Consider the following 9,546-nt stretch of genomic DNA (forward strand, 5'->3'; position numbering starts at 1 on the left):
AATTGAGAGCATTTGGTTAAGTTTGAAAATCTAGAGATTTTAATTAAAAGAATTAATTAAAATCTATTTTGTGGTCCCATTAGCTTAATTAAGATTTTAACTTGATATTTGTATTGGCCATGACTTGTTTACTAGTATATATTAATTGTGGACCATTTGAAGTTGCATTAGAACCTTGGTAATTAAATTAGCATGATTTAATTAAAGTTCTACTTTGTTGTTCCTACAACCTAATTGAGTTTTAGAATGGATATAGGTGATGACCATGCCATGTCCTTTAACATGTGTTGAATTAAGGTTATTTGGAGTTGAATCGGAATCTAGAGAATTTAATTGTGTTTATCTATTTAAATTCTATCAATTTGCTCTATGGTCTAGTTGTGTTTTAGAAGTGGTTTCTATATTTAAATCATGGATTTGGACTTGTTGTATATATTCATTTGGTTATGTTTTGAACATTAGATAACATAGTTGCTATGTTTGTATTCATGAGAATATGTTTTCCTTATTGAATATATTGTTGCCTTGTGTAATGATTTGCACACTTCGTATTTAATATCTTTCATGCATAGCGTGTAACGAATCGCACACTGAAGATTCGACATTCATCATATCATATTAGTTGTGGATTTAGAGCATGTATTGTATAGGTTTCCAAATTTGGTTATGCTTAGTAGATAGTTGATTATCTTGCATATTCCTGTTGATATATGCATTGTTGCACAACTTGTTGATTTTGGAAACTTGGGGATGTCGTTGTTTGACTATATCTAGGACGTGGTTCTAGTACGGGGTATAGTCCCTCTATATATAGTCTAGTGTGCACATAGGGAGGTTACCCATGAGCTAGTAACCCTAAAGTAACTATATTGTCGGTCTGATCCGGCGTGACGTCCGAGTATCCACTTTGTTTGATTTCGCATTTCATTTTCAAGTTGATAACTAGATGATGTTGTAACTTGTTGTTTCTTATTTGTTGTTCCATTTTAAGTTACAAGATGTTAACTTTGCGAAATTGTGCTTTATGCGTTGTATTGGAATTTCCAATGTTGGTTAAATTGCATCGATATTGAAAATCGTGCTTTGACGTTCTAATAAAGCTTAGGATTGATCCTATTGATTCATTTATAACATAAACGTTAGGTGGCATGAACCACTATTGTTATTTTGTGCTTTAGATTCTAAGTTAATGGCTTTGAGAACTTAAACCTTATTGCATTGTATAACATGCTCTTTTGTTGTTGAATTGCATCGATAATGTGATTCTTGTTAACTTGTACTCAAATATGCTTTTGTCATGTTGTATGAATTACTCTAGACCTAGTTCAATTGTATTGAAAATGCAATTCATGTTAATCTATGCTCAAGCATTATTGTATTGAAAATGCAATTCATGTTAATCTATGCTTAAGCATTCTTCTTGTCGTGTTCTTTGGATTATCCCAACCATGATTCGTTTCATACACGTATGTATATCATGATTCTTGTTGCTTAAGCTCTAAGGTAGCTTAGGATGCTCCCCGAGTCTCACTTGGACATAGACGTTAGGTGGCATGAGCCCCTTTAACATGTTTCACCTTAAGGTGATAAATTTGTAAAATGCTAGGTCGATGCATGCTCATCTCCTACGAGTAGCTTTATGTTACTCACCCCTATGATACTGGGGCATATTTTAGGTACGAAGACTTGGTTCGTGACGCCTAGCATTCTTTGGATGTCGTGTAGCTTTCAAGTTTCTATTTCATGCAAATGTTAGCATGAAATGTCATTTTGTAGACTTATATGTCAAAATATGTATATTTGATTCCATATATGTAATGTGCACATAAGTGCACTCCTTTCAATGTATTTGACATGTATGAGATGAGGCCGGAGGCCAATGACATGTGTATTGTATTCTATACAACTTTTTAACTTTATGAAATATTATGAAAACTTTGAAAAATCGTAAGTCATTGCTTCACCATGGTTGCATCGGGTGTGGGAATTCCATTTTCATTCTTTCATAGGGTCTTATTAATCTTGTATGAAGTGTGGCCAAGGGCCAAACGGTCATTTGATCCCGTTTTGTATTTTTGGATTCCGAGTTTTCATTCCAAGTTCCATTTTTGCCTTTTTGCCCGTTGGGGGTCAGATTTTGTATCGGTGGTATATTTAAGTTGTGGACCATTATAGTACGTTCAAATAGGTAAGTTACGTTTGCGTGCATGGTCGTTTCCGGGCAAAACCTTATCGTTTGTGTTTTGAGCCTCTTGTGAATTCATTTCGCATTTTTTTTTGCATATTCTGATCTAAGGGCATTATGTACCTTTTACGGTGGTTTTATTTTCTTCTTTCAACATGGTTGAATAGAAAACATTATTTTAGGGGGGGTTTCTTTTCCGTTTTTTTCCCGAAAATGTCGTTTTGATATCGGAAATCGCTTACGAAGTTCAGCTCTCAGTTTTCCAACTTAGCAGCTTTTTGGACCTCCATGACCAGATTTCATGGAGGGGCATTTCGGGCATTCTACATTGCATTTTTTTTAATTCTCTCACAAGTCATGTAGAAAATTCAATTTTGAGGGGGGTTTCTTCTTTGTGTTTTTCTAGAAAAATTCATCTTCTAGCCCGTTTTTGCTCTCAGTTGCAGGCAGTCACTATAGCAACTTTTAACCCTCTTGTTCAGTTCTGATCTAGGGGCATTTTGGAAATTTCACAGTAAGTTTTTTTCGATTCCGTCTGTGAAGTCAGGTAGAAAACTCGATTTTAGGGGGGGTTTCTTCTTCGTGTTTTTCCAGAAAAACTCGTCTTGACCTCCGTTTCAAGCCTCAGTTCTGGGCAGATCAAAAAAAAAAATGTAACAGCAGCCAAGGGCTACCACCAGCCATGTCTTTGGGCGCCGGCATGCGCGCCGGTGGAATCGCGCGTGGGCGCCGTGTGCACCATGCTTTTCTTCGGGCCGCCGCAATGTCTTAACTTCAAACCCTCGTTTCTCCCTCGTCCGGACTCCAAATCAAGTGAACTTTTTTTTGAACTTGACTAATTTTTCACAGTCTTTCCAACGGTGTGCTCGGTTGCTCCTGGTTCTTCCTGAATAATTACTAGTTTATCCTTTTTGCTTTAAGTGCTCGTTTTTCTTCGTCATGCCGTTTCGCCTTCGTCCGGACTCCGAATCATGCGATTCTTGAGTCCATCTTGATTAGTTTTTCGTTGTCCTTCCAGCGGTGTGCTCGGTGGCATCCAAATCTACAATTTTTAGAAATGAGTATTTTGCCCCTGGGGGCTTATTTGTCATATTTTCGATCTTTTGCTTCTGCATTAGTTCTTGTTGAGTTCCACGACCTCATGGAAGGTCACTTTGACTTCTTAGAGTCTTGTTTTCTGTTTTCGCTTCCACATTCGGATCCGTTATCGGATCATCCTTACGGTTCATCATAGGACACGCTGGCTAAAAAACCAGGGTCGTCACATACATTCATAGAATTTCCTTCTGGTCGTTTTTCTCCAGTTTTAGAGTTTCTGGACCCAGTTGCTGCCGAACTTGTTCGGGACATAACTTTCTTCTCAGGACTCGCTTTTCGACTCCGTTTCTTCAGTTGTTCATATTTTCTCATTTTAAATCTTTTTTGTTCACGGAGTTTTTCCATTTGAGCGCGTTTGCTCAAATTCCACTTTTCCAGGTCTGGCGGGGCCCGTTCGGGGCACTTTTTAAGATTCTATAAAAGGGGGGTGAAATATTTTATTTTTCTTATTCCCCACTCTCCTTGCATGACCTGAAGCAGCCATGGATGCCCATGGAGCTGCCACCTTCTCTCTCCTCCTTTGATCTACTTTTCCTAAGTGAAAAGTCTTCGGCCTTCATGGTTTTTGTTCCCCTCGACGTGTTCTACCATTCCCCCTTATTAGAATTCATTTCCGACCATTTCTTGAGTTTGGGTTTAAGGTCAAGTTGTGATTTTCATGGGGCTAACTTCGGATTCATGTAGATCATGTGGTCCCCGACAAAACCCTTCGGTTTTGGCGTATTCGGGACACTTTTTTTTCGGTGGGCCTTTGAGGTTTTCATCTTAAATTGAGGTAGGGGGTGTTATAATTTAAATTCTTGCTATACTACATGCTTGTGATGCTTATACAACTTGATTACATGCTTGGATTCAAAATCTAGAGATTTTATTATTTATTTTTCTTGTAAAGGATTTAATTTTCCCAGTTATCCATAACTTTGTTTAATCATGTGGCATGATAGATTATTACCCCTTGATATGTAGATTGACATTAATTAAATCTAGATTATTTGGACAAGAAATGAAGATTTTAATTAATATTTATCTTGAATAAAATATTAAATCATGTGGCCTTATCTAGCTTTAAATCAACATGTGATAACATATTATATTAGGCCCTAGCATGCTCTTCAACATAGATTAAATTGAGAGTAATCGGAGAAGTTTTGAAATCTAGTAATATTTAATTTATTAGATTAATTAATTTGCTCCACGTGTACTATTCATCCCGTTGGATTTCCGACTTGAAATTCTTGATGTGCATGCAATATAGTTTCACATATATTAAATCTAGAATATTTGATTTGGTTTTGAAGTCTTTCATTTATTATTTTTCTTGTATTAAAGTTTAATACACATGGCCGTAACTTGTATAGAATGTACTTGTATCATGCTCTTAAATCAAGTTTTGACATGTTTAATAACATATATTAATTTGAGATCATTTGGACGAGTTTCAAAATCTAGAGATTTTAATTAAATGAAATAATTAAAATACATTCAATGGTTCTATGCACTTGATTAGGTTTCTAACCTTGCATACATGATTTCCTTGACATGTTCCTTCACGTGTATTAAATTGAGAACAATCGGATAAGTTAGAGACTTACACTTGTTTTACTCGTATAGAACTTAGTTCACTTAGTTATAACTTGTATTCCATGGAAGTTTTAGCTTTTCATCATGTAACTAGACCCCGTGTATCTTAGTTTCATTAATGTACTTAATGAACTAGCACAATTGTCTTTAAGTGATTTAATTATTCATGTATTGTTTAGTAAATAATTAAATCATTAATCTTATATTTGTGGTATTTTAACATCGATGGATTCTATGTGACATATATCCTAGTTTGTAATCTATGTAGATGCATATTATGATTTCTTGACATTTCACATGCCATGTTAATTGAGAACTTAGGCCATGACTTGTATATTTCCAAAATCTTAGTTGTGCATAAAACGTGTTCAATGCATTACTTGTGTCTTAATGCTATCTTGACTTGCACAACATGTTGATTTTGGAAACTTGGTGATATCAATCAAAATTGACATAGCTAGGACTTGGTTCTAGTACGGGGGAAAGTCCCTCTATACTATAGTGCGTACTCGGGGAAGGTACCCATGGGTTAGTAGCCCTAAAGTGATCCCAAGATTCCGGTTTTCTATAGTACGCACTCGGGGAAGGTATCCATGGGTTAGTAGCCCTAAAGTGATCCCATGAGAACGGTTTTAATCCGAGCGATATCCAAGTTGCTACATTGGTTGTTTTCAATCTTTAAATTTCAAGTTGCTATTCCTTAAAGATTTAAAACTCTTTTCTTGTTATATGAAATGTTCCAACCTTATTTGATTTCATTGATACTATGCCTTATCCTTGTCGTGCTAATTGAATTGTTTCAATCTTGTTAAATTTCTTTGTTATCTTGTTTCATGTTACTTTATGCTATCATGACTTTGTCATATTTTTGACCTTTTGCTTCCGCATCAGTTCTCATTGAGTTCCACGACCTCATGGAAGGTCACTTTGACTTCTTAGAGTCCTGTTTTCTGTTTTCGCTTCCGCATATCGGATCCATTATCGGGTTAAATCTTCGCTTCATCATAGGACACGCTGGCCTAAAAATTAGGGTCGTCACATAAATTCCTTTTTTAGGTTTGCTTGAAGATCATCCAAGGATAAGTGATTCCTTGATAGTGGATGCTCAAGACATATGACGGGAGATCTTTCAAAATTTCTCTCTATCAAGCCTCACAAAGGAGGAAGCGTAACGTTTGGAAACAACTCAAAAGGCAAGGTCATTGGCATTGGATCTATTGGTATCTCTTCTTCCCTATCTATTGATGATGTGTTACTTGTCAAAGGCTTAAAACATAACTTGCTTAGCATTAGTCAACTATGTGATAAAGGTTATGATGTGTTTTTTAAATCGGATAAATGCATTGTTAAGAAGAATAACAATGAAGTGTTTCATGCTCTTAAAAATGGTAATGTGTATACTTTACTTTTATGTGAATTGCATGATCAAGATGTTAAATGCCTTGTATCTTCAAATGAAAATAGCTGGTTGTGGCATAGAAGATTAGATCATGGTAGCATGGAATTGATTTCAAAATTATCTAAGCATAAGTTAGTCAAAGGCCTCTCAAAGACTAACTTTTCAAAAGATAAAACTTCTAGTGCATGCCAAATAGGCAAGCAACTCAAGTCATCATTCAAAATAAAAAAGGACATAACAACTACGAGACCACTTGAATTAATTCATATGGATTTATTTGGTCCGGAAAGAGTAGCTAGTCTTGGTGGAAAACTCTATACTTTTGTAATTGTTGATGACTACTCTAGATTCACTTGGGTATTTTTCCTTTCACACAAAAATGAGACTTACACAACTTTCTCTAAATTTTGTAAAAGAGTCAAAAATGAAAAGGAGTATAGAATTAAAACAATTAGAAGTGATAGAGGTAGAGAGTTTGACAACCAAGACGTTGAAAGGTCTTGTGATGAAAATGAATATAATCATAATCTTTCGGCTCCTAGAACTCTTCAACAAAATGGAGTTGTTGAAAGGAAAAATAGGTCTATCCAAGAAATGGCTAGGACTATGTTAAATGAACATAAGTCACCTAGATCTCTATTGGCCGAAGCCGTTACTGTGACAACCTAGATTTTTAAGAGTTAAAATTTTATTTATCCCATAATTTTTAATTGTCAAAAATTGATTATTTGAGATATTAGGTCTTGAATTTGAGATTTTACCCAATTGATATTTTAATTGGTTTTGATTATAATTTTGTATGCTGAAGCTTCTGGACAAAATTGGTGGAAGGAGACTAAATGGGTTTTGATTAATTTGCAATTGTATTTATATTATATATATAGTGGGAAGAGAAAGAGATTGAAATGGTATTTTGTGGGGTCACTAGGAAATGTTAATAGGTTTTATTACATTGATATACATATATATATACATATATATATAGTGTATCTGTTAAAACAAAATGGAGCAGATGCAAGGGTAAGGCAGCCGAATTAATGGGAAAGGAGAATGGGATATTTAACTGATTATGGTACTGATATTTTTGTGGAAGTTTAGTTGTTATATATATATATATATATATATTATTCAATTGGATGGGATTTTGAGATAAAGAAAGGAAAGCAAGGTGGTGGCGGGTCCACTTTTTTTTGGTTCCTTGTATTTGGCCTTGAGTTTTGCACGTGGGTTACTTTGGTGACATTGTAATTGTTTTATAGAAAAGATAAGGTAATGATATTTAAGGACTTTTTGACTTTGAGCATGTATGATATATTTATATATTTATTTTGAGGTCTGATGGACAAGGGAGCTACCGAATGGGAAGAAAGAAAGAAAAGTTTGAATGGTAATGATAAAGGTGTGGGCTCCACTAGATGACCTTTTGCCAATTTTTCTCTTGGCTGGGCTTTGTTCACGTGGGCTGTTTTATTGGTTGGATTCAGATGAATGAAAGGAATTAAAAGAGATAAATGATGTGAGACAGCCAAAGTGATTGGGTGGCGGGTCCATTGTCCTTTGATTTGTTTTTTTGTCGGCTGATATTTATTGTGTCGGTGCAGTTTTTTTTCTTTATATATGTATCTGCTTTGTAATTTGATGAGAATGATTCAGAGGAGAGAAAAAATTGAGGAAAAATAATACAGAGAGAGTTTTGAGGATAGAGATGCCGAGAGAAGGCAGAGAGGGCTGAAAGCTTGATGTTCCACTGATAAATTATTTTACAAAGTAGGGATTATCATACTTGAATGGCTTGGATGGTTTATTTCAATTATTTTATTGAATGATATTTTGTTAAAATTACATATATTTATTTTAAATGTATATGTATATTTTTGTGAAACTAATTTTACATGAAACTTCTTGAGATTCTTGTTATGGTATTCCTACTGGGACTTCCCCATCTCACTCCCCTACAGTTTCAAGTACCGAGGATGCTTGAGGATTTTTAGCTGCGGGCTTAGGTGGAAGAGTTGGTGTTGAGGAATTAATTTATTTATTTTGAGAGATGTTGTATTCATTTTTGAGGAATTGATTCTGTATCAATAAAATGGTATTTTTTTTTTAAGATCCTGGGTGTAAATTGAAGTATTTTGATTTGAATAAATCGACGATTTTATTTAGAAAAATTTGGGTCATGACAGTTACTACCTCATGCTATGTCATAAATAGAGTCATCATCAGAAAACTTCTCAATAAAACTCCTTATGAACTTTGGAACAAAAGGAAGCCAAACTATTGAATGATACTGAGGATATAATTGAGATTGAAAAGAATTTTGAGAATCTTAATCCATAGAATTCATCTCTTGAAGATCTCCCTAAAGATGATCCAAAAGAAAGTTATCCTCATAAAGACACTCTCCCTAAGGATTGGAAGCAAGTACCTAATCATCTAATAAATCAAATTATTGGCGATTCATCTAAAGGAGTAAGTACTAGATCCCAAATTGGTGATATATGTAATTATGTGGCTTTTGTTTCCCAACTTGAACCAAAAAATATTTATGAAGCCGAAAATAATTAGTTTTGGATCTTGGCCATGCAAGAAGAACTTAACCAATTTGAGAGAAATAAAGTTTGGGAATTAATTCCAAGACCTAAAGATAAAACTATCATTGGAACAAAATGGGTATTTAGGAATAAAAAAGATGAATCGGGAACAATTGTGAGAAACAAGGCTAGACTTGTTGCTCAAGGGTATAACCAAGAAGAGGGAATTGACTATGATGAAACTTTTGCTCTCATAGCTAGGCTTGAAGCCATTAGAATGCTCCTCGCCTTTGCATCCCACAAAAACTTTAAGCTATATCAAATGGATGTAAAAAGTGTCTTCTTAAATGGCTTCATTGAGGAAGAAGTGCATGTAGAACAACCACCGGGATTTGAAAGCTATGATAATCCTAACCATGTCTATAAATTGTCAAAAGCATTGTATAGTTTGAAGCAATCTCCAAGAGCTTGGTATGAAAGACTAAATGGATTTCTACTTGAAAATGGTTTTATTAGAGGAAAAATTGACAACACTCTTTTTACTAAAACTATTGATGGCAACCTATTAATTATTCAAATATATGTTGATGATATCATTTTTGGATCATCCAATAGTGTGCTTTGTGAAAAGTTCGCTTCTAGTATGCAAAATGAATTTGAAATGACCATGATGGGTGAACTTGCCTTCTTTCTAGGATTGCAAATCAAACAAGCACTGATGGCATTTTCATTTGTCAATCCAAGTATGTTAA

General features: G+C 34.8%; 1 long non-coding RNA gene across 1 annotated transcript; it reads left to right on the forward strand.

Moving 5' to 3' along the window:
• The first annotated feature begins 7,713 nt into the window (after positions 1 to 7,713).
• Positions 7,714 to 8,416, forward strand: LOC132287866 (uncharacterized). The gene is made up of 2 exons (XR_009473236.1): positions 7,714 to 8,030; positions 8,222 to 8,416. It is a non-coding gene; the product is annotated as an uncharacterized LOC132287866 (long non-coding RNA).
• Positions 8,417 to 9,546: the final 1,130 nt, after the last annotated feature.

Source organism: Cornus florida, unplaced genomic scaffold (assembly GCF_030987335.1).
Source record: "Cornus florida cultivar Cherokee Brave unplaced genomic scaffold, ASM3098733v1 CherokeeBrave_3.0.0_Hap2_Chr02, whole genome shotgun sequence".
NCBI classification, from domain to species: domain Eukaryota; kingdom Viridiplantae; phylum Streptophyta; class Magnoliopsida; order Cornales; family Cornaceae; genus Cornus; species Cornus florida.